Below are 5,769 nucleotides of genomic sequence, written 5' to 3' on the forward strand. Positions count from 1 at the left end.
ATTTGGGTCTGTTCTCAGGTCACCCGGCTAAACCCCGGAAAAGTTCCCAGGGTCCAGCAGGTGCCCCGTAGCTAGCCCAGGACCACATGCCTATGTGCTCTGGTTACCATCCCAGACTGGACTGCGGGCCTCACAACACCAGAGACTGGGTTTTCCAGTCAAGAGAAAAGCCTGCAGTGAATGACCTCAGGTCACCCAGACAATCCCTGGAAAAGGTCCCAGGCTCCAGCAGGCATTCAGTTGCCAGTCCAGAGACCCTCCTGTGCACCCCCTTGCCATCCCAGAGAGAACTGTGGGTCCCCAAACACCAGAGACTGGGTTTCCCAGTCTCCGTCTGTCTGGAGGAAAGCCCACAGTAAAGGAAGCATCAGGTCGGACCTCAGGGCATCCAGCCAACCTCCCCCACCCAAAGGTTCCTGAGAAAAGTCCCTAGGCTCCTGCAGGTGCCCAGTTGCCAGCACGGGGCACTTGCCTGCACCTGCATGCTCCACTCACTGTGAACCCCAAAACACCACAGACTGGGTCTCCCTGTCGGGAGAAAACCCCACAGTGAGGGAAACATCAGGTGTGACCTCAGGACACCCAGCTAATCTACAGAAAAGTTCCTGAGTTCCCACAGGCTCTGGGCTCTAGCCCTCTGCCATACGCCTGAGTGCTGTGCTCACCTACCACTGATTACCACTTGGGTACTAGGGCACAGAGCTCCCACCTTAGACCTAGAGATACCTGGGACCCATAGGATTAGCCCCAGATGTTTCTCCAAAGTGCTACCTGTCTCCCTAGCTAACATGACTGAACTGCGGAACTTCCCAGTTCTTCAAGAGGGCTGTGCCCAGCAAACACAGTATAAGAACAGCAGCAGCAGCTCACTGAATTCAGAGCAAGAAACCCAGTGGGGGGGGGGGGGCAGCTGTCTCCAGAACTTCTCCTGGTGAGAGGAGAGCCCCCTGACTACCAACAACTCCAGTTACCCCACAGGATCCTACACCTGAGGTGAGCTGTGGCACTTCCTGAGAAGCACCTGCCATTTGATGACTATACCCACAAAGCTGAGAAGGCTTCCTTCAGGAACAACCATCTACCTGCCAAGGGGATTCTCCCTACCCAAGGATTCCATCAGGCACCAGAAACTAACAGCCAACTCCTGAGACAGCCAGATGGTTAGAGGCCAGGGTAAAAGCACAACCAACAAAAGGCAAAGCAATATGACATCGCCAGAACCCAGTTAACCAGGGGCAAGAAGCCCTGGACACCCTAACATAAGTGAAATTCAAGAAGATGACCTTGAATCTATGCTTACAAAGAGGATAATGGAGGAAATAAATAAAATGTGTAAAGAAATAGAGGAAGTCTTACATTTATGGTTGTGAGCCTAGCCTTTAATGGCTGAGCCTTCTCTCCCAACAATCAATAAATGGGACCTCATGAAACTGAAAAGCTTCTGTAAAGCAAAGGACACAGAACAAAATGACAACCTACAGACTGCTCAGGGTCTTCTGGGATGCTTTGGAAATTTTGGAATGCCTAGGTCTGTGCTTTCAGTGTACCAAGTCAGATTATGAGGACAAGAACTCTCCTTCTCTCCTCATTAAGTTGTATTCTAATCCTATAACCTACCTCATGTTGATATTTCACTCTGCAATACATGGCAGTAAACAGATATATGAATAGCACATATCAAAAAATGACAGAGCACAGATATCATTTGTAATGTTAGGGCAACATGGACAGTTTGTTGACAAGCTATGGGAAGTGTTTTATTTAAAAAAGTACTGATGCTGTGGATGATGTATGTTAAGAAAATTAGTCTAGTATCTGTAAATAATATTTCACCAATAAACTTAAAGTGACCTGCAGTTATTCTGTTTATGTAATTGGAATGAATGCTCTTTGTATATCATGATTTTAAATAAACATACTAAACTTTTGGTAGAATAAAGGTCACATCTGTCATCCCCTAAGCATTATTTATGTCCAGTGTTGAGAAACCTCCACTATTATTATTTAACTCACACAGCTAAATTAAGCTACACTAAGATATTTATTTAAGTGGAAACCATTCATTTTTCTATAATATTGATTTCCAGTTTCAGTGAACTAATAGCTACTGACTTTTAAACTCACAAATAAAACTTTTTTAGTCCTAATAATTATCTTTAGTCTTGCACTTCAGACTAATGAATTCTTTAGTGGATACTCTTGGGCCACAGAATAACTTATTTTATGCAATGTATGTATTTTGTGATCTTTGCAAAAGCTTTGGGGAACCTTTCAGACTTCTGCTTACATTTGGATGCCTCAAGAGCTACCTGTAAGAACTATCTAATTCTGATCAAGAATTCTGTTTTTCCCTTGAAAAATGTCCTCCTGTTCCTGATTTTTGGTGACATATGATGATTACCTTTATTCTTGCTTAGATATGTTGAACTTACTTCAAAGCTTTGAAGTTCAGAAATTTAAAGCAGAGATGAAATGCAAATACGTTCATGTTGTTTTCATATGGAAATGATATTCCAAATCAGAAATATACTTCTTTGTTGGCCTATACTGAGTCTTATAGAATAAATTAAAGATGCTTACAGGGCAGGCTTGTGGTGTTTTTTTTCTTGTTAACTATGCCAAGATATATTATTAAGGAACTAGGTTATAAAATATCTAGGATTTAAAGGAGTGACTGAAAATTTTTTAAATAAGAATCTGAGGGATTTACTTGTTTATTTCCACATATGTAGTGTGTCTACTTCAGTGTTTGAGTTCTAATGTTCCTTTTTTTTTTTGGAAACTTTGTATTTTACCATTCTTGATTAATCTAGCTATGAATTTGACTTTGAAAAAAATCAAATCAGTTAATAGGAAAGGTACAGTAAAAATAACCTCTAGACTTCATTACTATTAACCATTTATTTATCTCCTTTCAGACATTGTTGCCTTATAGATGTGTGTGTGTGTGTGTGTGAGAGAGAGAGAGAGAGAGAGAGAGAGAGAGAGAGAGAGAAAGATTCACTGAATGTATCTCATTCTGTATATTTGGATTGGACTGGCTCTGTCTTGGTTGAGCATTCTCTTTTTTACAAATATTATCTCTCCTCTGCCTAATGAGGGTTTCTCCTTTTTTAATTTGAGTGTCTCTGCCCTTCATCTTCATTTTCTCCTCTCTGCCACTTGCTATTTTTCTGTTTTCTATATTCACACACATATGTATTTAACGAGATATGCATAATATATAGGGACATATGTGTGTTGTGTATGTTATATGTTACATATTCTGATTGGGACTGTACATATGAAACTCAAATCAGTGGAATGGCTAGTTTTTTCTCTTTTTATAATCATCAGTTCCTTCTATGAATACTCTTATATATTTGTAAAATATTTTCTTCCTTAGTGATTGAAGTAAATGCTAAATAGTTTCTGTAAAGGGTGAAGTGGTGACATGTTTTGTTAACTTTGAGTTCTGATTTGCATATTTTAGGTTATTCTTCTGCTTTTTGACGTGAAAGAAAACATCATCCTGTACGGAAAACTTAGTCATAATATTTGTCTTTAGAAAGCTCCACTGTTTGTGTTATCTGGTATGGGAATGGAGAAGGATGATGAACTTTGTTTATTATGAATGTTATTTTGCCTTTGTGAGTAACCATTGGTTTTCTGGACATGGTTTATGGAAGTGAAGATGACAGGGTAGGATAGAATACAGCTGCACTCTAGGTGTGTTCAGTCTGACTGAGTCACGGATAGCACGTCTCTGATGACAGAAGGGAAGTGTTGTGGGTTCTCAGTGGTGTCTGTGTTAGGATGGTGGCTTCCGAACAAGGCTATTTCACCCAGGCCTGGGCTAAAGTTAACCAGAAGGCACTTTAGAAGAGAAGGAGTTAAACAATCAATGTTCAGAAAGGCCAAGATGTAGAATCAATATCAAGTACACCTTCTAAAAGGTATTTTAGGAGACTGTAGGATTAGAACGGATCAAGAAAGGGAGACTGAGTCTGGAACATCAGAGGCAAAGAAGTTTGTCCCAAGGAAACTCAGGTCGTACAGCAAAGTCAAATAAAACTTCCAAAACAACAAGAACAGAACCCCAGGGTCACCCGTTCTTGGAGTGAAGTTCAATTTGCTTAGGGATCACCATGAGCCTTTTGTGTGACTGTCAGCATAGCTTGGCCTATATGACAGGGATTTGACACGGGCTTCCAGTAACATGGGACTTATGGCCAAAGCTTCTATTCAGGAAAGAGAATTTGATAGAGTTAAAACAAAATGAGAAAGGGATGCGAAAGTACATGAACAACACTGAGATCTATAAACACAACATTAAAGAAGGAAGTAGGCCATCAAAAGAGAGCAGACAACAACATACTATAAGCACCAGCAGATACTTCACAAGTCAGCCTGAAAGCATGACCCAAAACATGATTATTCAACCATCACTGTTGTTAACAGGGAGCTAGGAATCACCAGTAGCCTAAAGAGAAAAACTAAGATGGTGAAAATGAACAAGAGCTATACAACGATATAGAGATAATTCAGGACACTGAAGTAAATATTTATTTTTACTAATAACTTCAAACTTAACCTGAGTGTTACATTCTTGTATCACAAAAGTGGTGGCAACAGAAATAAAATGTCTGTCAGGAAGTGAAAGTGTTGCTCCATAAAATATCTATGGATATATTAAATATCCATATGGGATATTATGGGAAAGAACATATGGAAGGAAAGAGCATTACTAAGGTCAAGAGAATGTGCTAGAAACAAAGCAAAAGAGTTAGAGCATAGGAGAACAACACTGAGCTCTAACAGAATACTTGATGAGCATTTGAAAACAGACAGAAGCTGGACTCAGTGGTATACATCTTTAATCCCATCACTCAGAAAGGCAGAGGCAGGCAGGTCCCTCTGAGTGCCAGGCCAGCCTGGTCGACAATGCAAGTCTGGGACAGACAGCCAAGGCTACACAGAGAAACCCTGTCTAGAAAAACAAACCAAACCAAACCAAACCAAACCAAACCAAACCAAACCGAAACCCCTTCAATCCCCCCCCCCAAAAAAAAAGAAAGAAGAAGAAGAAGAAGAAGAAGAAGAAGAAGAAGAAGAAGAAGAAACAGAGACAATTGGAGGGAAGAATTTAAAATCCCGAGGAACACCTCTCTGAGCTAATAATAAAGAGGATGATGATGATGATGATAAAGCCTGCTCCCAGAGGCATTGCAGGTGTGACTGATGTATCACATGCGCTTCAGTAAGTGACAGAGAGGAGAGAGGCTATATATATGCCCAGTGCTCTGACCTGTGACTACCTGAATGATTAGCAGCCTGACATTCCCTGAAAAAAGTGAGCCTGAGATGACCACCAGTCCTGTGTCATACAGGCCCTGACAGGCTCCCAGGGTGGGGAGTGAGCCAGAGACTAGAAGAACCCTGCCTGGCACCTATGGTATAGGCCAGGACGCCACCTATGGTCCCAGGCAGGAGGGAGCCCAAGACCCTCGCAAGAGGCGACTCAGGCAGGCCTGGGCAAGGAGCAAGCCCGACTCGACCACCGGGCCAGCGCCTGGAGCCTTGACAGGGAGCTTTCCTGAGACGACCACAGTCCAGAGCCTTGAAGGCCTGGGGAGGCAGACCATGCCTGAGAGGACCCTTGCCCAGTGCCTTAATACATAAGTGGGGCACAACATTCCTGAGACAACACCCCTGGGACCCTGGGAGCCACTAGGAGGAGCAGGTGAGTGGTAGAGAAAGAAAAATAGAAAAATAGTGGAAGAGAAAAAA

The 5,769-nt window shown here is 42.1% G+C and overlaps 1 non-coding gene across 1 annotated transcript; it reads left to right on the forward strand.

The window, feature by feature from the left end:
- Window positions 1-5,189: 5,189 nt before the first annotated feature.
- LOC129691759 (small nucleolar RNA SNORA17) lies at window positions 5,190-5,321 on the forward strand. The gene has a single exon (XR_008722550.1). It is a non-coding gene; the product is annotated as a small nucleolar RNA SNORA17 (small nucleolar RNA).
- The last annotated feature ends 448 nt before the right edge of the window (window positions 5,322-5,769 follow it).

This window comes from Psammomys obesus, unplaced genomic scaffold (genome assembly GCF_907164565.1).
Source record: "Psammomys obesus unplaced genomic scaffold, mPsaObe1.curated_primary_1811, whole genome shotgun sequence".
Classification (NCBI taxonomy): domain Eukaryota; kingdom Metazoa; phylum Chordata; class Mammalia; order Rodentia; family Muridae; genus Psammomys; species Psammomys obesus.